Genomic DNA, 25,408 nt, shown 5'->3' with positions numbered 1-25,408 from the left:
AATCTCTCCTAAAGATATCTTTTAACTACAGCATTCAACGTGGAAGAGATTGCAGAAAGCCTTCCAAGAGCTATAAAAATAGAATTCATAACGTCTGGCTCGTGGGGAGGGCTGTGTGTTTACCAGCTTTAAGGTAGAGTGGAGCGCAGCAGCTCTATGCATTTTCTCACGGGACCTGGTTTCAAAGCCCTTCCTTCTGTGCGCCCCAAACCTGTTTACAGCAGTCTCTCTCCTCCACAGTACTTGCCACAGGTAGTTAAGTGTGAATAATGACAACTAAAAAAAAAAAAGAAACAAAACTAAATTCCCATTACTAAAGAGAAACTCAAGTTAGCCCTCTGGGGGAGAAGCTCACAAGGATTAATTATATTGTAGGGGTTGATATCTCTCTTCATTTCCCTTTCCAGCAGTTTTGCAAATACATTTTTCCACAGTTTTAAAGAAATGTAAGAACTCCCAAGTTCCACAGCCAGAAAATCCTGACAGTCTCTGATAGCTGAATAATGGATGAAGCTCCACTGTTTACTTAGCAGGAGGAAAAAAAAAGAGAGAACGGTAGAGCGGTCCAGATAAAGTGCAGGAATCTGACATCCTCTTGTGCTGAACAATGGTGAGAAGAATATCCCAGCTTCTCTTTTTTTTTTGTCCATGTGCACAACGTATATGGAAACAGCAGTTCAGTGTGGGATTTATTATTATTTCACGCCTGTACTTAAGAGTTAATCAGGCCATTCTCTTCTGTGTCAATGTGATTGCTTCCTTCAGTAATGGGCTAAGACCTGGAACACAGATTACTAAGCATTGCCGCCCGGACAACTCCGCTCAGTCCACTCCGCCACCGTCACTCAAGTGAACTTTCCCGAAGATAACACAGCATTTTCCCAGGCAGGAAACACCTCCATATGACCACATATTCATTTACTGAAAAGTTGATTTAAACACTCAAGTATAATTAGCAAAGTCGAAGGTTTTCTTTGCAAGAATGTTCAGTATTTCATGGCTGATTAATTTACAGTCCTGTACTCCTTTGTAAGGTCAACCATACCAAGTCAGTCAAGTCGAAAGCTGTGGGGGTGTTTGTCTTCCGATAGAACCCTCCCCATGAAATCTCCCACAATGCCTGTCACTGGTACCTAAAGTTCCACCGTTAGAGATTCACTCTTTTGGTTCTGGAGGCATTTTAATCCCTGGGGGTCCCATTAAAATGCAAAAACTCTGAGAAGAATAACAGCATTGAAAGCTATTATTAACTGACAGCAAGGAGGCCCTGGGGAATTGGACACAGGATAGAGCCTGAGGAACAACTCCAGGAACCCGGTGCAAGCAGAGAGAAGGGAAGATGGCAGCAAAAATAACATTTACCTACTTGGCCGTTTTGCAGGGTCAAGGCAGCCCCACTTCTGACATTCTGTACAGTAAGGAAATTCCATTCAAGGTGAAATGATGGACACAGTGCAAGCCATTTATTTTAGTTGTGCTAAAGGAGAAAATCAGCAGTGACACATAATAGTATTTATGCAGAACTCTGACTTCAGTGCACATGTTTAATCAGCATGTTGCCCCTGGACTTTTTCCTCCAGTGCCTTGAAGTAGTCACTTGCGCTTGTCAAGGGTTGTGTCTAAATCACATGATTATAAGCTCATGTTCTTCTATTCCCTCACCCTCTTTAGAGACAGCGATATGGAACTTTTCTTTTTCTGCTTGCTTTTAAATTTGTACATTTCACATACACTGGAAATGTTTCTGTAGAAAATGGGGAAGTGACTTAAATTAATAAGGTGTCTCAAGAAGAGAAGAACTAGGAGTCTACGGAAGTTGACTTTGTGGATTTCAGAAAAATCTGCCTGTATCTGACAAGGTGCTGATTGGCAGCAGAAGTTGGTCCAGAGCCGTCTCTCTCTCCTCAGAGATGCTTCCTACCTTGAAAAGTCATATGGACACTAAAAGCTTTAAAAATGCCAGGAAAGATTGAATTTCTGTTACTATTGTATGGTGGTGCTATGTGCATATGTGTGTATATGCATATGTACGTGTGTGTGTTGACAAATGTAAATTCACAATGGAAAAAATTGCAGTGGGGGACTGAATTTCCCCCAGAAAGATAACGCAAAGTATGTAAAGGTGCTATGATTTTAGGGAGAAAAGAACAGTTTTAGGCAGTAAGTTTCTACACTTTTCTTATGTACCTGAAACAAAAAGTTATGGAGTTGTTTTTGGTGTTTTATTATCATTGGCATTGGCATTTTTATAGTATATAGACAGAAGGATTTAAGCCAAACTGGATCCACCTCAAAGAACGTCCAAGTCCAGGGCTTCTCAGTCAAGGCTGCCCAGGATCAAGTGCTTCTGGCCAGAAGGAGAGAAGTATGGTGCAGCAAAAAATTCCTGGGGAAACGAAGTGAGTAGGCCTTTAGAAAACTGTAGATTTGAGAAGAAAGAATAGATGTATTTCTTTAAATCTTGCTTCACATGGTGTCTTCACCATAAGTGAATAGCTGTGTAACTGTCGTTCATTAAGAATGAGTTGATGGTTACACTAATTTAACAAAGAGTTACACTTTTGTAGAGGAAGCTTAATCGAGGGTGTCTTTAATCTGTTACTCATGTCGGTTACCTGAACCTGATGTAGTATCTGTATGTCCATCTGCCTGCATTACACCATGGCCTTCATCGAACAGGGTGGGCTCCATTTCCAGTGCTCCAGAAGCACAAAACACAAAACTCAGAAGTATCTAAGAAAAATCTTGCAAAATCCTAGACAATATAAAGATTTGGAAGACTGCACACGACAAGAAAACATAAAATGAATATCCTTCGAACCACAGGTCAATAGCTTCATCTATGTGCATCTGCAAAACAGCAGCTCCTGTTCCCTCTGAACACCATTTGGTGGCCTTATTTCACGCTCCTCTTTCCAGGTAAGGAAGGAGGACAAAGGGTCACAGGAATCTCCTGAAGCTCCCTTCCATAGCCACTTAAGCAAATGAGGAATGCAGTGTCTGGAAATTGTCAATATTTTGATCACAGATATACAAGTGCATGAGGATGCACATGCATGTTGGGTGTGTTTTATGATTTTAAAGTCAGTATCACCGGTTGCTGATAACAATCACACCCATTCCTTCAATCAACAAATATTGATTACCTATTAGGTGCCAAGGAATGTGGTAGATATTAGTAAGAAGGAAAATAAATGAGAGGGTGTTTCTGCCATTTAATCTAGGCCAGGAAATCATTCCAGAAAAATAATTACTGGAGCCAGAAGCGGTGGCTCACGTCTGTAATTCTAGCACTTTGGGAGACCGAGGTGGGTGGATCACCTGAGGTCAGGAGTTCAAGACCAGCCTGGTCAACATGGTGAAACCCTATCTGTCCTAAATACAAAAATTATCCAGGTGTGGTGGCACCTGTAATCCCAGCTAGTTGGAAAGCTGAGGCAGAAGACTAGCTTGAATCTGGGAGGTGGAGGTTGCAGTGAGCTGAGATCACGCCACTGCACTCCAGTCTGGGTGACAAAACGAGACTCCATCTCATAAAATAATAATAATAATAATAATTACTGGCCAGGCATGGCTGCTCTCAGCATTCTGGGATGCCAAGGCAGGAGAATAACTTGAGACCGGGTATTTGAGACCTGCCTGGGCAACATAGCAAAACCTCATCTCTATAAATTTTTTTTAGAAGTTAGCTGGATATTGCCAAGCACGGTGGCTCACACCTGTAATCCCAGCACTTTGGGAGGCTGAGACAGGCAGATCACCTGAGGTCAAGAGTTCTAGACCAGCCTGGCTGACATGGTGAAACCCCTCCTCTACTAAAAATACAAAATTAACCGGGCATGGTGGTGGATGCCCGTAATCCCAGCTACTTGGAATGCTGAGGCAGAAGAATCACTTGAACCTAGGAGGCAGAGGCTGCAGTGAGCCAGGATCGCACCAGTGTACTCCAGCCTGAGCAACAGAGTGAGGCTCTGTCTCAAAAAAAAAAAAAATTAACTGAGTGTAGTGGCTTGTGCTTACACTCCCAGCTACTTAGGGGGATGCAGCAGGAGGATCGTTGAAGCCCAGGAGTTCAAGGCTACGGTGACTATGATCACCTCACTGCATTCCAGCCTGGACAACAGAGCAAGAGCCTGCCCCTTAAAAAAATAATAAAAATAAAAAATAATTACAGCACAAGGTATTAAATGCTACAGTAGATGTAAGATGAAGTGCTATAAGTTTTGAAAGCTGTCACTATCAAAATTATGACCATATATTGTGGCTAATCTCTTCAATAATATATGAGTAATTACCATTTAACAAAGACTCACAACGTGACAAGCAGGCACATAGTATGTCTCAGTCTCTTTGCAGCTCCCCATAAAATAAGTACTAGAGTGGAGCTGAGGAAACTGAGGCTCACGGGTTAGTTGATTTTTCATAATCACACAGCTTGGTTACCAGAGTCTGGCGAGGTGGGATGAAATGGGAAAATGTTGGTCGAAGGCTACAAAGTTTCTATTAGATCAGAGGGATGCGTTTTTTAGATCTATTGCATGGCATGGCAACTATAGTTAATCATAATGTGTTGTGTATTCCAAAATTGCTAATAGAGAGATTTTAAATGCTCACACCAAAAAACAGGTAAGTACATGAGGTGATCGATATGTTAATTAGCTGGATCTCATAGTTCCACAGCGTTTACATAGGCGCGTAAACACAGGCAGCAAAACATCACTGCATACACCGGAAATAGCAGGCGTGCCCCGCTTTATCGCTCTTCACAGGTACTGTGTTTTTGACAAATTGAAGGCTTATGGGAACCCTGCAAAGACAAATCCACCAGCACCGTTTTTCCAACAACATGTGCTTATTTTGTGTCTCTTTGTCAGCATTTTTTGACAGCAAAGTATTTTTAAATGAAGGCACGGACATTACTTTTTAAGACATGACGCTACTGCACACTTAATGGACGACTGTAAATATAACCTTTACGATGCACTGGGAAACCAAAACTTTGTGCAACGTGCTTTCTTAGGACCTTCTTTTTATTTGAGTGGTCTGGAACCATCCCTGAAATATCTCCAAATATTTGTCAATTAAAAATTACGTGCATTAAATTAAAAATCGCACCGCTGCGGAGAAGCTGATATCTAAACCCAAGTGAGCCTGACAACGGCCATGAGCTTAATCACCAGCCGCACTAATACCAAATCCTAAAACTGAAAATCACACCCACTCTCTGTGGCACAAACTTTTTAACCTGTTTGAAATGGGCACAATAGATCTCTCTGGTACCTCAAAAAGGAAACAATCTTAAGCAACTAAAATAAAAAGTCAGCAAACTTCAGCCAAGTGTCCCACTGGAGAGCCATGTGCAGGGAAATATTTTAAGGTCATTTAGGAGACAGTAATCTTTGTTTGAGGGCCAAAACACACTTCCCTAGTGAGGTTGCAGGATAGACATAAATAATCCAGTCTGGAGAAAGGTCACGTCTGAGGCTAGAGTCAGGGTTAGCAGGGACAGCTTGAAAATCAATTGCTCTGAAAATCTGCAGCAAGTCTGGCCAAGTACCACAGGGAGAGTGGTGCTGAAAGCAGATAAGACTTAACTCCTCTGCAGGAGGCGCCAACCTTGAACCTTATTGTTGCCCAATAAATTTCACTAGGCATCACATTCTTCTCCCTGCAGCAAGGGAAACGGTGGAGCCAACAAGCGTGCTCCTAGAGGGACAGGAAACACAGGCCATGGGGCACACAGAGAGGTCACAAGACCAGGGGGCAGCAGGCAGGAATCAATAGCACCGAGCAGAGTCCAGGGGGATCAGTGACCCCTAGACTTCATGGCAGCTTAGCAAACTTGATTAACAGTGCACGTGGGATTTGCCCAAGGCTGTGCAGGCAGTCACAGACACCAGCTTTTAGAGAAGCAGAAGAATAACAGAGCTGTAGAAGGAATCATTTCTGAGCAGGGAAGCTTGGCAAAGGCAAACCATGCAGTCACCCATGTATGATGTGAGGGGCCCAGGAAAGCATTCTTCCCCGGTTTCTCAAGATCTGAAATGATCATTATCTATTCTCTGTGCTAAATTGTTCTCTTTCTCTCTGTTAATCTATGTTTGTCTGTTTCATTATGAGAAATTTCAAACACATACAAAATTGGAGAGACTGGTATAATAAACCTTCATGGACATAACACCCAACTTCAACACATATTCACTAACACCCAAACTTGGTCATCTCCACCTCTGCCTATCCTTTCCCTCCCCTGACCCATGCACACTGTGCTGGATAGGTATGAGACAAATCCCAGATATGATTTAATTTGTAATACTTCTGTTTGAGTCTACAAAGTGACTTCTTTTTAAAATATACCATATTATTATCACAGCCAAATTAATTGAACCATGGGCTTATTAGTACAATGGGCTTGACTGAGGGAAAGTGTCTGAGCTTGAAGCTGTGACAATTGAAACTTCTAATACTGAAAAGTCAAGAGAAAAAGCACTGAAAAGAAGAAAATAGAATAGTCTAGAATTGCGTCACAACTACAAAAGGTGCAGCATGCCCTTAATGGGAATACCATTCTGCAGGGAAGAAAGACAGAAACAGAAAGAAAATATGCAAAGAGTTAATGACGGAGACTATCTCCAAATTAATGTCACACACCACAGATCCAGAAAACTCAGAGAATACCAAGTAAGCTAAATGCCTTAAAAACCACATAGAAGCATATTATATTCAAGTTTCATAAACTCAAAGAACCTCTTTAAAAAAGAAAGAAAAACACCTTTAAAAAAGAAAGGGGGGAAAAGTCTTACCTCTGAAAGAACAAATAAGAATTGCACCAACCTCTCCCTAGAAAAAAGCAAGCAAGAAAAGAGTGAAGAAAAAGGAGGAGAAGAGAGTAGAGTGAAATATTTAAAATATTGAGAAAAAAATCTATCAATCTAGAATTCTGTGCTCTATGAAATTATTCTTTAGAAGTGAAGGAAGAAATACTTCCTCAAACAAATAAAAATTGAGAGAATTTGTTGCCAGTAGACCTGCCTTGCAAGACAATATTAGAATAAGTCCTCCATCTCTTCATGCCTCTCCTCTCTCCAACCTCTAATGGCAACCACTAATCTTTGTACTTTTAAGGAAAATTTTATTTTACTATAAACAGTAAATATTTACTGCAAATAGGCAGTGCACAGAAACTAGAAAAAGCACATATTGAATTCAAACTAAGTAGAAGAGAAGACATAATAAAAATTAGAGCAAAAATCAATGAACTCAAAAACAGGAAATCAATAGGGAAAGTCAACAAAACCAGGAGCTGGTCCTTTGAAGAAATTGATAAAATTGATAAGCTTCCAGCCCGGCTAAGTAAAGAAAAAAATAGAAAATGCAAATTACTAGTACCAGAAATGAATGACAGAACATCAGTACAGATCCCACAAACATTAGAAGAATGATAAAAGAATACTCTAACAGTTCTATGTCCACAAATTTGATAACCTAGATGAAATGGACTGATTCCTTGAAAGACAAAATTGCTGAAACTCATACAAGAATAAACAATTTAAACAGGCTTTCATCTGTTAAAGAAATTAAATCAATGATAACTAATGTTACAAAACACAAAGCACTAGGTTCTAATGGGTTCACTGGTGAGTTCTACCAAACACAGAAGGAAAAAATTTACACCAAAATTCCACAATCTCTTCAAGAAACAAAGAATATAATTCCTAACTCATTCTATGAGATCAGTATTATCTTAATGTTAAAACTAGGCAAAGACATTATAAGAAAAACAGACCAATATCTCCTATTAACATAGAGACAAAAGTCCTCAACAAAATGTTAGCAAATCAAATCCAACAAGGTAGAAAAAGAATTTTACACCACTACCAAGTGTAATTTATCTCACTTATGCAAAGTTGATTCAACTATCAAAAATCAATTAATGTAACCCATTGCGTCAACAGGCTGAAGAATAAAGGTCACATAATGATATTAATAGATGCAGAAAAAGCGTTTGACAAAATATAACACACATTCATGATGAAAAACTCTCAGCAAACTAGGAATAGAAGGGAATCTCCCCTTTGTAGACAAATAATATCTGCAAAATACCTACAGCTGACATCATGATTAATGGTGAGAAACTTAAAGTTTTTCCACTAAGACCAGGAACAAGGGGAGAATGTCCCCTCTCACTACTCTTTTCAAAATTTTCTTGGAAGTCCTAGCTAAGGCAATAAGACAAGAAAAGTAAATAAAAGTTATATAGATTGAGATAGAAGAAATAAAACTGTGTTTGCAGATGACATCATTGTCTATGCAGAAACTCTGAAAGAATTGACAAAGAAACTTTGAAGCTAATAAGTGATTATAGCCAGGTTGCAGGGTACAAAGCTAAAATACAAAAGCCAGTTACTTTTCTATATTCCAGCAATGAATAAGTAAAACTTGGAATTATAAATGCATTACCATTTCATTGGCACCTCCCAAAATGAAATACTTAGGCGAATCTAACAAAATATATATAATATCTATATGAGAGAAACTACAAAACTCTGTTGAAATATTTAAATATGAACTAAATAAACGGAGAGACATTTCATGTTCACAGATGGAAGACTCAGTACTAACAATGTCAGTTCTTTCCAAGTTGAGCTATAGATTCAACACAATCCCAGTCAAAGCCTGGTACACTACTTTGTGGATACTGAAAAACTGATTTTTAAGGTCTGTGTGGAGCAGCAAGAGACCCAGAATAGCCAACTCAATATTGATAAAGAACAAAGTCAGAGGGTTGACAGCATTCAACTTCGGCAATTACCATAAAGCTACAGTAATCAAGACAGTTTGGGGTTGGCAAAAGTGTAGATAAATAGATCAGTAGAACAAAATAGAGGACCCAAAAATAGATTCATATAGTCATCTGGTCTTTGACAAGTAAAGGTAATGCAATGGAGCAAAAATCATCTTTTCAACAAATGGTGTGGCACAACTGAACAGTCTCATGCAGAAATAAATCTAGACACAGACCAAACAGCCCTCACAAAAATTAACTCAAAATGTACTATAGACCTAAATGTAAAATATGAAACTCCTAGAAGATAACATAGGAGAAAATCTAGGTGACCTTGGGTACGGTGATGAGTTTTTGCATACAGTGGCAGTCCCACCTTGATTAATGGATATTTGAATTGTTTCCAATATTTAGCTACTGCAAATAATGTTTTAGTGAATAGCCTTATTAATATATTTTCTTTCTTTCCTTTCAAAATTTTTATTTGATTGTTATTTTCATCATTTCTGGGATACAAATAGCCCTCAGACAATGCAATCTCTATCAAAATACCATATCATTCTTCACAGAAAGAGAAAAAACAATCCTAAAATTCATATGGAATCACAAAAGACCCATAATAGCTAAAGCTATTCTGAGCCAAAAGAACAGAACAGAAGGAATCATATTACCTGACTTCAAATTATACCACAGAGCTATTGTAACCCAAGCAGCAAGGTCCTGGCATAAAAACAGACACACTGACCAATGGAACAGAGTAGAGAACCCAGAAATAAATCCATACATCTACAGTGAACGCACTTTTGACAAAGACGCCAAGAACATACGTTGGGGAAACAACAGTCTCTTCAATAAATGGTGCTGGAAAAACTCAATATCTATATGCAGAAAAAAGAGAAAAAGTACTGAATGAAACTAAACCCCTTTCTCTCATCATATACAAAAATGAAACTAAACCCCTATATCTCATCATATATAAAAATCACATCAGAATAAAGACTTAAATCTATGACTTCAAACTATGAAACTACTATAAGAAAACATTAAAGAAACTCTCTAGGATAATGGTCTGTCTAGGCAAAGACGTCTTAAGTAATAACTCAAAAGCGCAGACAAGCAAAGCCAACATGGACAAATGAAATTACATCAAGTTAAAAAGCTTCTGCACAGAAAAGGAAACAATCCACAAAGTGAAGACATGACCCACAGAATGGGAGAAAATATTTACAAGCTATCCATTTTACAAAAGATTAATAACCAGAATATATAAGGAGCTCAAACAACTCAATAGGAAATATATCTAATAATCCCATGAAAAATGGGCCAAACATCTGAATAGACATTTCTCAAAAGAAGACACACAAATGGCAAACAGGCATATGAAAAATTGCTCAACATCACTGATCATCAGAGAAATGCAAATCAAAACTACAATGAGGTATCATATCACTCCAGTTAAAATGGTTTTTATCCAAAACATAGGGTATAGCAAATGCTGTCAAGGGTGTGGAGAAAAGAGAACTCTCATACACTGTTGGTGGGAATGTAAATTAATACAGCCACTAAGGAGAACAGTTTGGAGGTCCCTCTAAAAACTAAAAAGAGAAGTACCATATGATCCAGCAATCCCACTGATAGGTATATACCCAAAAGAAATTAGTATATTGAAGAGCTACATGCACACCTATGTTTATTGCAGAACTCTCCACAACAGCCAAGATTTGGAAGCAGCCTGTGTCCATCAACAGATGAATGGATAAAGAAAATGTGGTACATAATGACAATGGAGTACTATGAAAAAGAATTAAAAGCCATTAAACGATGAGATCCTGTCATTTGCAACAACATGGATGGAACTGGAGGACATTATGTTAAGTGAAATAAGCCAGACAGAGAAAGTCACACTCCATATGTTCTCCCTAATTTGTGGGAGCTAAAAATTAAAACAATTGAATTATTGAATTCATGGAGATAGAAAGTAGAATGACAGTTACCAGAGGCTGTGAAGGATGGTGGAGGTTGGGGAGGGGGATGTAAGCATGGTTAATGGGGACAAAAATACACTTAGATGGAATTACTAAAATCTAGTATTTGATACCACAACAGAGTGCTTATAATCAACCATAATTTACTGTACTTTAAAAAATAACCAAAAGAGTATAATTGGAATGTGTGTAATACAAAGAAATGATAAGTGCTTGAGGTGAAGGATATGCTGTTTACCCTGATGTGATTATTACACATTGTATGCCTGTATCAAAATATCTCATATACCACGTAAATATATTTACCTACTATGTACCCATAAAAAGTAAAAATTTTAATTTTAATTTAAAAAAAGGAAAACAAAATTAAAACACAAACCAGAAAAATCAGATAGCCCTCAGAGAGACTCCTTGTTACTGCTGTTCACTTCTGGGTGAATTGGTTTATCAGATCTCCTGGCTTAGAATTATTTCAACTACTTGTTGAAATAATTAATGAAATCCAGTTGGATTTCGGCAGAATTAGAGCACTTGGCACGGAAAATATATTTCAGCATTGAAATTTGGGAAGAAGGACTACTAAGGTGTGAATGTGTTTCCTGTAAGTTCATGTGTTAGAAACTTAATCCTCAATGTAATAGTGTCAGGAGATGGGTTGTAATAAGAGGTGACAGAGTCCTGAGGACAGAGCCCTCATGAATGAATCAATGACATTATCATGGAAGTGGGTTTGTTATTGCAAGAATGGGTTGTTATAAAGTGAGTCCAGCCCCTGACGCCCTTCTCTGTCTCATGGGCTCATTTGCCCTTCCCATGTTATGATACAGCTAGAAGGTTCTCACCAGTTACCAGTGCCACGCTCTTGGACTGCCCAGCCTCCAGAACTAAATTTGATTTCTTTATAAATAGCCCAGTCTATGGTATTCTGTTATAGCAACAGAAAAAAACTAAAACAAAGGCTCCCAAAGATGTGAGATAGATTAACTAACCTACTTTGTAATTTTGCCTTATCAGGGAATTAACTAAAACAAAAATCCTCACATAAAATGATTCAGTACTTTTCAGACAGAATATAATTCACTTGAGTTTACTTTTTTAAAAAATCAGCAGAAATCAATTTTATGTTCCTTTTGGTAATCATTTAATATAATGTGTGCTGATTAATTACAATCATGTAGATATACAGATGAGCATTATAGCCAAGACTTATGGCATACACTTCCCTCTCAGTAGCTGTGCTAAGAAGACCTCAGCAGCCTTCATAAGTTGTATCTTCCCTTTTACTGAAGAATCACTGGTCACCTACAGTTGCACAGCAAGCACAGCAAAATTTTGATGCGCCATTTATCACTTCTTGAAGAACCCCCCTTCAAATTCCTGAATAAAGCTGCTAACTAAGACAACCGAATTTTAAAAGCAAGCCACTTATTTATATGAATGAATGACAAGGAAGAGAAACAGGATTTGCAAAGTGACTGGAAAGTGATCATTATAGTTAAGTCTTATTTTTTTCTTCCCAAATTTCACGTTTGGGGCTGAAATACCTCTCTATTAAAAGAGAAATGGATAAAGACCTAAATTAACAGGAGCCAGTGACCCCTCCTAGTCTCTGCTTGAGGTTGGTGGGGCTTTGGAAATTTAGCAGGAATGAATTTCATCACAGGAATAATCACCCAGTGATAGATTAATAATAATAAAGAGGGAACGTGTACAAATGCAAGGAAGCCTAGAAATGAGAAAACACAGCTTTTAGTGGGGCACAGTGGCTCACACCTTTGAGAGGCCAAGGTGGGAGGATAGCTAGAGGCCAGCAATTCAAGACCAGCCTGGGCAACAGAGCAAGACCCCATCTCTACAAAAACATGTAAAAATTAGCAGGACCCAATGGCGTGCGTGCACTTGTAGTTCCAGCTACTCAGGAGACTGAGGCAGGGGGATTGCTTGAGCCTAGGATTTGGAGGCAACCGTGAATTATGATTGCACCATTGCACTCCAGCCTGGGTGACAGAGCGAGACCTTGTCTTAGAAAAAGAAACAAAAACAAAACCAGCTTTTAAGTGAGCAATAGGACGAAGCAACTTTTATTCTTGAGGAGGAATAACCCAATTCCTGACCAATGTCTACTCCATGCTGAATGCCAGGCTGGTTTCGAACTCTTTGGATTCTGTCACATGAGAACACTTGTTTACCTTCCAAGACTGATCTGAGCATGAGGTGAGGTTTCTCCTGATATCCACTAATTTATAGACACTCGAAACCATGGCCTTTCCTAGCATGGCTGGGTTTAAATTCTATTGGCTATTTCTGCTATGGTGTTGTCATAGCAACCTTCCCATTATAAACCTGGGCATTCAGGGAAGGGGTTGCTTACATCTAGAAGGAGCAGCATATTAAACTGGACATGTGAGGAATGAGTCCAGACTGGGCAGAGTGGTGGGGGAAGAAGCAAGGGGGCACGGCCAAGGGGCCAGAGGCAGGGAACAGCTGTGCATATCCTCCCGCAGAGAGATAGACATTTTTAGACTTCCTCTCTTCAGAAAGTCCATTTCTCAGCACTTCCAGGGCTCTCCACTGCTTGTCCCAAAAAACCCAAGTGCCACCGCTCACCGTTGGACCACCTCTACAACCTTCACTTTCTAAACACGGAGAATAATTAACCCCCTTCAGGAAGGCCAGCTCACCTAGTCACAACTCACCGTTGTCCCTCACTGGGGACTGTGATGGCACCTGCCACACAAAAGTGGGTTATTTACAGATACCCCATACCACTTTGTCCTCTTAGGCACGACCAGAAACTGCGCACCAGATCTGAACTTCTGAGACATCAGTGTGCCTGTCCCTGTGTGTGAAAATACATCTGCCCTCTGGGTTTCTTTTGTGATATATTCAAGGACAAATACTGACCACTTTTCAATGAGCCGTGAATTTAGAACGCCCACTTCAGACCTTCTCTCCACTGGCCGTCACACTCTTCCCCAAGGCTCACAGGACTGTCTTCTTGTCATTCAGGATGACGTTCAAAGAGCACCCCTTACAAAAGTTTTCTCTCACTTTCCAATCTAAAGAAACCTCCCAGTCATTCTAACCTACATCACCCTGTTTTGTTTTCATTATAACACCCATGATTTCTTATATTTTTTTGCATTATTATTATTACTATTATTTTAAGTCTTGCTCTCCCATGATGGAGTGCACTGGTGCTATCTCATCTCACTGCAACCTCCACCTCCCAGTTCAAGCAATTCTCTTGTCTCAAGACCTGGGTAGCTGGGACTACAGGTATGCACCACCACACCTGGCTGATTTTTGCATTTTTAGTAGAGACGGGGTTTCACCATATTGGCCACGCTGGTCTCAAACTCCTAACCTCAGGTGATCCACCCGCCTGGGCCTCCCAAAGTGCTGGGATTACAGGCATGAGCCACTGCACCTAGCCCATTATTTCTTTATTATCTCTGTTTCTGCGTTTGGAATGCAAGACTCATGAGAGAAAGTAGCCTGTCTGTCCTGCTTACAACGTGTCCCTGGAATATTACCTGGTATATATTGCATAATCATTAAGTATCTGTTAGTAAATCAGCAGATTCACATTCTAAGAATGCAGTTGTGATTTTTCTTTAGTGATTCCACTCCTCATTTAGGAATAAAAGAACTAGCTGGTAGCGTGGGAAGTTTTCTAATTTACCTTATGAAGGTTCTGCTCTTTCGTCATTGCTGTGATGATTCCAGGGCAGCAGTGTTCTCAGAGCTCCTGACCCAGGCTTGCTTCCATTCACACTTCAAAACCGCCCCTTGTATAGAGAATAGCTCATTGGTGTACTTCATTGCAAAATGCAGTCAACTTCAAAATGCTTCATAGCCTTGTTGGTTTTCCTGGGGAATAAAGGGATATTTATAAGCTATCACTGAGCATTTTTAAATTCAGTCTCCTTAGTGATCATATGAAGTAGAAAATAGTATATTCCCAAATGACAGAAAATAGAACTCTCAAGGAGTTTAAATGCATGGATCAGGCCCAGTGTGGTGGCTCACACCTGTAATTCCAGCACTTTGGGAGACTGAGGTGGGAGGATTGCTTGAGGTCAGGAGCTGGAGACCAACCTGAGCAATGTAGTGAAACTCCGTTTTTATGAACAAAAACATTTTTGTTTAAATATTTGGCCAGGTGCTGTGGCTCACACTTGTAATCCCAGCACTTTGGGAGGCCAAGGTGGGTGGATCACCTGAGGTCAGTCATTCAAGACCAGCCTGACCAACATGGTGAAACCCCATCTCTACAAAAATTACCTGGGCATGGTGATGGGCACCTGTAATGCCAGCTACTCAGTAGGCTGAGACAGGAGAATTGCTTGAATCCAGGAGGCGGAGGTTATAATGAGCCAAGATCCTGCCATTGCCCTCCAGCCTGGGCCACGAGAGTGAAACTCTGCCTCAAAAAAAAAATGTTTAAAATTAACCAGGCATTTGGCATGCACCTGTACTCTTAGTTACTTGGAGGCTGAGGCGGGAGGATCACTTGAACTCAGGAGTTTGAGGCTGCAGTGAGCTATGATCATGCTACTACACACTCCAGCCTATGCAACAGAGTGAGACTCTGCCTCAAACAAAAAATGTTCAGGTCGTATGTATGAGTAGTAAGTGGTTAGAGCTCCATTCAAACCTGGGTCTTTTTATTTCATATCAACCATACATCCTACCAGCCTCCTCTGGTGACGGGGATGAGCTCACAAAATGATGTACGTCAAGACACGACACTCCCAGCAAATAGTGGCATCCCAGCAGATTCTTGTGGACTGCCTGCCACGTGACGCTTTCGCTTCAAGTCTACTCGGGAATCTGCTAAAGCAAGGAGGGAGTCGCAGGCAAGAAACATGATGACGTCATGGGTGTGTGAGTGAGGGTGGTGGTGAGTGAAGAAACCTCTTCTAGAAGGATAAAAATGTAAATGGCAACTAATACTCAGGGCTTGTTGCCATTTGAAGTGAATATTAGCTTGCGTTGCCTTGGCAAGTCCTAGAGAGACATTTCACCGTGAGCACGGGAGTTAAAGGCAGCACACTTCAGCTAGTGCATTTCAGCAGGTTTAACACCACAAACCCAGAGGAAACCAACCAGCCCTGAAGGAGACTGAGCACACAGCTCGGCATCCCCATGACTGACAGTTCATACTGACCATTGCAAGCTGCTGGAGGAGAGGAGGGGAATCCGTTCCTTCTCCGGCTGAGGATTCAGATCTGACAGGTCCAATGAATCAGGATCATCCTTTCCTCCTCCCTGAACAAGTTTTTCAGAGAAACTATGAGAGAATAAAAACAAACCCCTAGAATGATCTCTCACAGACTCCTTCTCAAAATTGTAACAAAACCAAAACAAAAGCCAATCATAAAAAAGCTAAAAGTTGTTTTCATTTTGGTTGAATCAGAAGGATTTGTGTTATGACCTAGATAAGAGGCTGTTCTATATTTTTTTTCTTTTGACTTAAGATACTATTAAAATGAGATCTTTAATATCCTATCCTAAAAAGCTTTGGACACATCTATAATTTATGTTATGATTTCTGAGAGGTTTCACCTGAAGGGAGTGTGGAGCCTATCAGCGATGTCAAGCTCTCCTTGAAAATGCTTTCCATTACTAATAGATAGAACCTCTTTTTCTTATTATTTATACAAGACTTTCTTTGATTTCCTGCTTGTGACACTTTGGAACGAAAAACTGGTGACTGACTGCATTAATTAAAAACGAAGATGAGATGGCTGATTTTTTTTCTCTCCAGCAAATCCTAGCCAGAGTCCCTCAAGCAGACCTCAGTGTTAGCCTGCAACCTGCAGGGCCAAACGTTCAGGTTTCTGTCATTTGATCTGATACAAGCTTAAAGTACTGATTACAATCATTTTTGTTGGGGGTGGTGTGTGTGTGTGTGTACGCGCGCGTGCGTGCATGCCTCCCAAGTAACTGGTACGACAGGCTATGCCTCTAGGCCTGGCTATTTTCTTTTGTAAATTTTTTGTAGATATGAGGTCTCCCTGTGTGGCCCACACTGGTCTCAAACTCTTGAGAGGATAGGTCCCAACCTATCCTCTCGCCTTGCTGTCCGGAAGTGCTGGGATTACAGGCGTGAATCACTGCACCTGGCAGAATTATTATTATTTGGAGAGTAAGATGAAGCTGAGGAACAAAGGCAGGCAGAGGTGGCAGTTTGATCAGTCACCGCAAAATTCAAAGAGGAAAGGAAACTTCATCTGCCTCCTTGACCTCCTACTTCCTTTCACTCCCCTCCCCTCCCCACCTCAACTGAATTGCATGATCAGACCTGACAGAAAGACTTGAAAGAGAACAGGGTGAGGACTTTGGCAGCAGCAAAATGACCAAGGAAGGGCCTGTGTCCCACTTTTTACTGTGTGAAGGAATAGCCCAGATGCTTGGTGGACAGCAACAGCTGGATGCAAATCCTGAAACCAGGAAGTCCTGGCCAAGTATGGTGGCTCATGCCCGTAATCCCAACACATTGGGAGGCCAAGGCAAGAGGATCACTTGAGGCCAGGCATTCGAGAACAGCCTGGGAAACATAGGGAGACCCCATCTCTACAAAAAGTAGAAGAACTTGCTGGGTATGGCGGCATGCTCTCTACTTCCAGCTATTCAGGAGGCTGCGGCGGGAGGATGGACGGCTTAAGCCCAGGAGTTCAATACTTCCATGAGCCATGAAGCCGTCAGTGAACTCTAGCCTGGGCTACAGAGAGAGACCTTGAATTAATTAATTAATCAAAAATAAGAAGTCTCATCTCTCTCAGAAAACCTCCCACCAGTAAATAATACCCATACAGGGGAGATGAACTGGAGCTTTCAACTGTATTTTCCCACACAAATCTTCCTTCAGTCAGGTTGTTCGGTAGTAGATTTTTGCAGCTGTGAGGATAAGGAAGTGGTCAGCTTGTGGAACAATCCCGTGTGAGAAAGTAAAGACACAATACTAGAATTCGGATTTTCCGTGAGGCAGATCTCTTTCTTACCTCTCTGACACATTTAACTGAGTAACTACCACAAAGCAAAGGAAAATAAAGAAATACTAGATTTGATCTCCATTGTTAAAGAGCTTCCCGATCTGTGTAGGAATTCAGGGTTTCTTCGGCCGTGAGTTACAGCTGTAATATCTCAGAACAATGGCTGGAATGTTATGTAAGTGCAATGAGTTTACACTTGCATTCTAGAGATAAGCAGCTCTCACCTGCTCTCTAGAACGCCCAGACCAGAGGTGGTCAGCGGCACTTAATCAGAAAGGGACACACACTGGGTGATAAGGTTTGGCTCTGAGTCCCCACTGAAATCTCATCTCAAATTATAATCCCTGTGTGTTGGGGGAGAGGCCTGGTGGGGAGGGATTGAATCATGGGGGCTGATTTCCCCCTTGCTATTCTTGTGCTAGTGAGTGTGTTCCCATGAGACCTGATTGTTTGAAAGTGTGTGGCACTTTCCCCTTCAATCTCTCTCCTGCCCCACTGTGGTGAGATGTGCTTGTTTTCCCTACCTCTGCCAGCATGATTGTAAGTTTCCTGAGGCCTCCCAGTCATGCTTCCTATTAAGTCTGCAGAAATGTGAGTCAATGAAACCTCTTTTCTTCATAAATTACCCAGTCTCAGGTAGTTCTGTCTAACAGTGTGAAAACAGACTGATACACTGGGGCAACAAATATAAGTTCATCTGTTATCATTAGCGCCATCAAAAATTCACATTTTGCAAGTCAGTTGGGCAGTTCCTCAAAAAATTAAAATTAAATTTGCACATGACCCAGGCATCCCAGTTCCGGACATTTATCCAAATCCGGGTCACAAAGAGATAGTCAAACACCCATGTTCATAGCAGCTCTGTTTACAATAAGCCAAAACATAGAGCAACTCAAGTGTCCATTGAAGAATGAGTGGAGAAACAGAAGGCGGTATATGCATGCGATGGAACTCAGCATTAAAAAGGTAGAAAATTATAACACACGCCACAACATGGATGAACCTTGAGGAGATTATGCCAAGTGAAATGGGACAATCACAAAAGGCCAAGTACTGTCCGATTCCACTTAACGAAGTAGTGAAAGTCGTCAACTTCATAGACAGAAAGTAGAATGATGAGTGCTGGGGCTCAGGGAAGGAGGGAATGAGGAGTTATTGCTTAATGGGGACAGAGTTTTCATTTTGCAAGATGCAGAGAGTTCTGAAGATAGATGGTGATGATGGTTGCATAGCAATGTGAACGTATTCAATGCTATCAGAACGTATACTTACAGCAGTTAAGATGGCGCATTTTCCAGCCTGGCCAACATAGCGAAACCCCATCTCTACTAAAAATACAAAACTTAGCTGGGCATGGTGGTCTGTGCCTGTAACCCCAGCTACTTGGGAAGCTGAGGCACGAGAATTACTTGAATCCAGGAGATGGAGGCTGCAGTGAGCCGAGATTGCACCACTGCACTCTAGCATGGATGATAGCGTAAGACTCTGTCTCAAGAAAACACGGTAAATTTTACATTTCATGTATTTAACCACAATTTTTAAATAATAAATACATACATTTATTTAACAATTTAAATGTTTTGCAAATGAACATACTGTATGTGAAAAATGGGTTTTTACTGGTCAAGGAAGTGACTTTCAAGTAGCATAGTTAATATTAGAAAATGATTTCCATCGGTGAAATGAAATGTATTCAGAGCATGTGGATTCACTAAAATTATCTGTCATCACTCCCCAGCCTTACATGAACCAGGCACTGAAGAGCAATGGCCAGTGCTGGGTACCCCCAGGACAGCACCCAAGGTCTGATCCTTGGGCAGAGCACAGTGAAGTCAGACTGCTTGAGGCCACTGGGAAGGCACAGAATGTGACCATGAGGGTATTGCCGGCTCACCTTGACAGAGGCTGCATGCTTGGATCACCTAAAAGGCCAGGAGCTGGGGTGTCATTGAATGGTCGGACAGGTTGTATAAACCGTGTTGTGCCCACTTAGGATGAAAATTTGGCTAAGAAATGTCCTCAGAAGTGTCTGCTCACTGGAGCCCCATAGCGCCGGTATGAAGGAATAGCCATCCCTCACCACCTCCAACAGCTTAGGCAACTCTTGACTCAAATTCAGCTACACACCACGCAGAGAGGCAGATTCGATGTGAAGCTGGTGACATTTCAAAGCCTCTTCCTAATATGAACCTCTGCTCCGGCTCTGCACTCAATTTTCTAGTCACAGTTTTGTGGTCTTGGTCTTTAAAAGGGCCTCTAAATTAAATGCATTTTAAGTCCAGCAGTCCTTAGCTAGTCTCCTGACTTGCTAACGACTAAGTTAGCTTAGGCCCCCTCCAACACAGGTCACCTGGAAGGCACCATTCGGTTGTTGTCACGGTGTTTCCCTCCCACCTCTTCTCTCTTCCTTCTCTGCACCCCAGGGTCTATTTCCCCTCCCCAACACATGACAGGAGAAGGGGGGAAATGCAGCCCTATTCCAGGCAGGATCCCCTGCACCACGTTTCTAGACTAGATGTCCCCTCCAGGACGGGCCAGGAGATGGCTGGGAAGGGCAGGAGATTAACAGAGTGCCTGCAGAAGAAGGACACTGGAGAGGAGCCTTGGGGTCACAGATGAGAGAGAAGATGAAGCCTGCGGGCACAAGACAGGGAGGGCAACCAAAGGAGTCACAGAAGAAAGCTGCCTTGTGGCACAGAAACCCCATCCCCAGTGATGACTGATGTGGGTGCCTGGCCAGGCTGGGGGAGGCGGGTAGGGGGGATACAGGGGGAACCTGATCGTGATGAACACAGATTCAAATTACAAATTGTTTCCCTAGGTGTCGGACATGGTGTTGCCCATTTACACATAGATAAAAATAATAAAGAATGCTTCAAAGCAGCATCCCTGGGTGTAATAAAGAAATCAACCCAAATGTCCATCAATCAACAACTGGATAAAAAAAACTGTGGTATATATATGACAGAATACTACTCAGCCATGAAAAGGAATGAATGAATGGCAGTACATTAATTCATTAATGGAGATTCCACTCCAACCCGGATGGAATTGGAGACCATTATTCTAAGTGAAGTAACTCAGGAATGGAAAAGCAAACGTATATTCTCGCTCATAAGTAAGAGCTAAGCTATGAGGACGTGAAGGCATAAGAATGCCACAATGGACTTTGGGGACTCCGGGGAAAGGCTGGAAGCGGGGTGAGTGCATATTGTTTGATGACGGATGCACCGAAATCTCAGAAATCACCTCTAAAGAGCTCACTCATGTAACCAAATGCCACCTGTTCCCCAAAAACCTATGGAAATAAAACATTTGAAAAATATATGTATATAAACTAGTAATTCAATTCTATTAAAAACAAAGGAAATACATACTCAAAATACAAAAACAAATCAAATGGCTCACACCTATAAGCCCAGCACTTTAGGGGGCTGAGGCAGGAGGATCACTTGAGGCCAGGAGTTCAAGACCAGCCTGGACAACATAGTGAGAGCCCCGTCTCTACAAAAAAATTTAAAAATTAGCCAGGTGAAGTGGTGCAGACCTGTAGTCCCAGTTATTTGGGAGGTTGAGGTGGGAGGATCACTTGAGCCCAGGAGTTCAAGGATGTTGTGAGCCATGATCATACCACTGCATGGCAGTCTGGGTGACAGAGCAAGAACTGAGAGAGAGAGAGAGAGAGAGAGGGAGAGAGGGAGAGAGGAAGAAGAAGAAGGAGGAGGAGGAGGAGGAGAGGAAGAGAGGAAGGAAGGAAAGAGAGAGAGAAAAAAAGAAGGAGGGAGGGAGGGAGGCAAAGGGAAAGGAAGAAGAGAGGAGAGGACTAGTAGAAATCCAGGCTTTGGAAGCAGGTCTGAGTTGAAACTCCCCTCCTGCTGCTTACTGTCTATGGTATCTGGAGAAAGTGGTCAACATTTCAGAGCTTCAGTTTATCTTCCATAAATAGGAAAAATAGTCATTATTTTTAGGATTGTTTTACTTCTTAAATGGAAATAATACATCTGATATTCTGCCCATAGTGGCTACATAGTGCCAGTCATTACTATTAATATTCCAATCGTCTAGAATGTTCTGCTTCTGGAAGCAGCACCAGCAGAAACCAATCAGGGTAGGGAGGGTCACGATAGCAGAAAAGAGCATTTTACTTTCCACAGTTGAATCACTCAGTCTTTCCATTAGGCATTATTTCATTGTGTCACAAGCCCAGAACCTTTTTATGGGGCTAGGAAACTCTGTTAAGTATTTCTAGGTGAAAAGCAGACCTCTGTGCTTCTAATATTAGATTGTCATGATCAGACTTTGGAACCAAATGTGTTTCTTTTCCCACCAGCCAGCTTCTCCATTCCAGCTTTTGCACGCTAGGACCTGCCCAAGGCTCCTGGCCATCCTCACTTACAACCCTGTCTCCTCTGGGTGTCGATTTTATGCTAGAAATTCTTCCTACACTTCCCTTTTCCCTTCCCCTGTGTGGGCTTGGACACCTGGTATTCCACAAACAGTTGCCTGGGCCAAGGTTATAACCACCCACAACCAGGAAGCAACACAGCAGAGAGAAGAGTAAAGGCAACTTCTCACCTTCCGACAGCCCAGGGGAGGTGGAGGGGAGTCCCAGCAAGAGCCTTCTATCCCTAAGGCCAGTCTACCTTATCCCACCCCCCGTGTCTCCCTGGAGGTAGGAAAGGAAAGCAGGGACTATGGGTGACAGGTCTGGGTTCAAGCCCTAGCTGCTCCTTTTAGACAATCTAAAGCCATGTGATTCTCATCAGACCACATAACCCCTCTGATCCCCGTTTACCTTATTGTAAAATGAAAAAAATCAACGTATGCCATTAGGTTCCAGCAAGGATTAAACAATCTGTAATATGCTTGATAAATACAAGGTACCTAGAGGACACGGTATCCATGGCAGCGTTTATTATAGAGTGTTCCATACACTTCCACAGGGGGTGCCTGGCTTCTCAGTTCATTCTAATGTGGTTCTCACACCAAGCAAAACATCACAATGCTGAAGTGTGGAGCACTGCCGTGACAACCAGGGACAACATGGGGACCACCAAGAAGCTACGTGTCATGAGCATGGCGTAGGGGATGAGAGAACTGGCATGGGGGTGGGAGCCCAGGGAGGACGACGAGAGGAGCAGATGGTGCCACATGCATCCTGCTGGAACAGCACAGACTAAAATACCAAGTATTTCCATTTCAGCTTGACAAGCAACAGTTGCACCACTAGCAAAACTGGCTTCATCACGTGGCCCATGGAGGAAGAACTGTTCTTTTTCTGCACTGTAACACATGCCGTGTGCTTTTTACCAAATCCAGGCAGCGCAACCAGCATTGCTGAGCTCTGACTGTCCCCGTCGAGGCTCCCTATCCTATGGCAGCATAATCTTATTCCTTTTCTCCCTTTTGCTCCCAAACCTGCATTCCAAACTCAAGGAAAAGCCAACAGCCTAAATCCTACTGGAGGCAGCAGTAATAATGGGAATCCACGTTGCTCACTTTTAATGTTCTCTCAAGTTCAAGATGGTACCCTTTTTCTCTGACTACTTCTCTGAAGTAATTTGAAAATTGATTTCTTTTCCTTTTGCCTTTCCCAGGGTCAGGCTTTTCCCAGCATCCATGCATATTGAAGAGGAAAGGAAAGTTCCTGGCTTGTCCTCTCTCGCCTTTGTGATTTCTTTCTGCTTGGGCCGCAGAGAGCTTTGCAGGAGAGCAGAGATGGAATCATTTTCTCTCCTTTTTTTTAACTTCACTCATTGAATATTCATCAGGTGATGGATTCTATCTCAACCATTAGCCAAGGGAATAAAAATAGTTTGCAGCCAGCCCTCTGCCACAGATAGGCTTCCAACCCATTGTGAGGTAGACTTTTTCCTACAGGGTGAGGTTCAGACAAGCAGCTGTGATTTCCCAGACAGAGCCCGGTGCTCAGAGTAGATGCCTGTCAAACCAGCCCCCAGTAAGCAGCAAGAGTGATCTCACTTCCTTTCCCTAAAGGTAACTGTCCTCATTACTCTCATTACTGAGCTGAATGAACCTTGGGTGAATAATAGAATTTTCTTTAAAATATTCATCATCTGACAGCTGATATTTCAGCCATATTCCACTTGAAGACTACATTGGGAGAGGGAAGCCGAGCAGCAGCGCTCAATTAACTCAGTATTTTGCTCACCTTCTGAAACCACTTTTCAAGTCCAAGTCATTAAAAATGCATGGGACTGTGTAACGTGGTACTCTCCTGTGAGCTCCCAGAGCAGGACGGAGGTGGCCACCGAAGCCGCTGCTCTGCCTATGCAGGCATCAGCGGCTCGAGGAATCAGGGACTTCTCCTGCCAGGTGAAAAAGGAAAGTGCCTCCGCCTTCTTGCCCTCCTCAACTACCTCGCTGTGTGCAAACAGAATTAACACATCTTCCTTAGCCCCTCCTGGGTCTTCCCACCGGGTAAGTCAGCTTCTTGTGTGGTTTCCAGGTTGAAAGGAAGTGGTGGGCGGGTGCGCAGCCACACACTAGAAACATGGCAAGTGAGAAACAGTGGAGGCAGATACACATGGACTCAGTCCCAGTGTTGCCATTTACTTCATGAGCCTCTGTTTCCTCATCTGTCAGATACACTGATGCAGTTTGGATCTGTAGCGCCACCAAATCTCATGTCGAATTGCAATCCCCAGTATTGGAGGTGGGGCCTAGTGGGAGGTGATTGGATCATAAGGGCGGATTTTCCCTTTGGTGCTGCGTCACAATACTGAATGAGTTCTTGTGAGATCTGCTTGTTTAAAAGTGTGTAGTGCCTCCCCCTGTCTCTCGCTCTGGCGGTGGAAGACGCCCCTCGTTTCCCCTTCACCTTCCACCATGATTGTTAAGTTTCCTGAGGCCTCCACAAAAGCAGAACCATGAGCCAATTAAGGCATCTTTCTTTAAAAACTACCCAGTCTCTGGTATTTCTTTCTAGCAATGTGGGAACGAACTAATACATCCAAACAGAATGACATTGCAAGAGTTGGGAAAAAAGAAAGTCTGTATTGAGCTGCCTCTGCCACATCACTGATGCTGAATAATTGTCCTGGAGCACTCCATTGTGGGGAGGGTTCTCAGCCATATCTGAGACCTCATGCCTTAGGTTTAGGCTGCATTGTCCCGGGCTGCATCCCCTGTTGTCATGGAAGTTCCCTGAGGCCAAGGCCCAGGTCCTATCCTATTCACCTCTGTCCTCAGTATTCAGACTGTATCTGGATCATAACAGGTATTCAATAAGACTGCTATGAGATAATTACATGTGATTGTAATCACTCTATTGGAATGTGATATGATTTGGCTGTGTCCCCACCCAAATCTCATCTTGAATTGGAGCTCCCACAATTCCCACATATTGTGGGAGAGACCTGGTGGGAAATAACTGAATCATGGGGACTGTTTTCCCCCTACTGTTCTTATGGCAGTGAATAAGTCTCATGAGATCTGATGGCTTTATAAGAGGAAATCTTTTTTGCTTAAACTCTCATTCTCTTCTCTTGTCTGCCACCATGTAAAATGTGCCTTTCACCTTCTGCTGTGATTGTGAGATCTCCCCAGCCACATGGAACCGTGAGTCCATTAAATCTCTTTTCTGTTGTAAATTGCCCAGTCACAAGTATGTCTTT

At 42.1% G+C, this 25,408-nt stretch overlaps 1 long non-coding RNA gene across 3 annotated transcripts in view; it reads right to left on the bottom strand.

Moving 5' to 3' along the window:
* LOC118155305 (uncharacterized) overlaps nt 1-24,437 on the bottom strand; it is a 43,153-nt gene extending 18,716 nt beyond the window's left edge. Inside the window, exons 1-4 of one of the 3 annotated variants that reach the window (XR_004745598.3) lie at nt 23,944-24,437; nt 15,944-16,066; nt 15,468-15,606; nt 14,456-14,643 (exon numbers count right to left, since the gene is read on the bottom strand). This is a non-coding gene — a long non-coding RNA (uncharacterized LOC118155305). Of the gene's footprint in view, nt 1-14,455; nt 14,644-15,467; nt 16,067-23,943 lie in introns of all 3 variants that reach the window. The other 2 variants (XR_004745597.3, XR_004745599.3) reach the window with 2 other exon arrangements.
* Nucleotides 24,438-25,408: the final 971 nt, after the last annotated feature.

This window comes from Callithrix jacchus, chromosome 7 (assembly GCF_049354715.1).
Source record: "Callithrix jacchus isolate 240 chromosome 7, calJac240_pri, whole genome shotgun sequence".
Lineage (NCBI taxonomy): Eukaryota > Metazoa > Chordata > Mammalia > Primates > Cebidae > Callithrix > Callithrix jacchus.
This window is presented reverse-complemented; position numbering and strand designations above follow the sequence as displayed.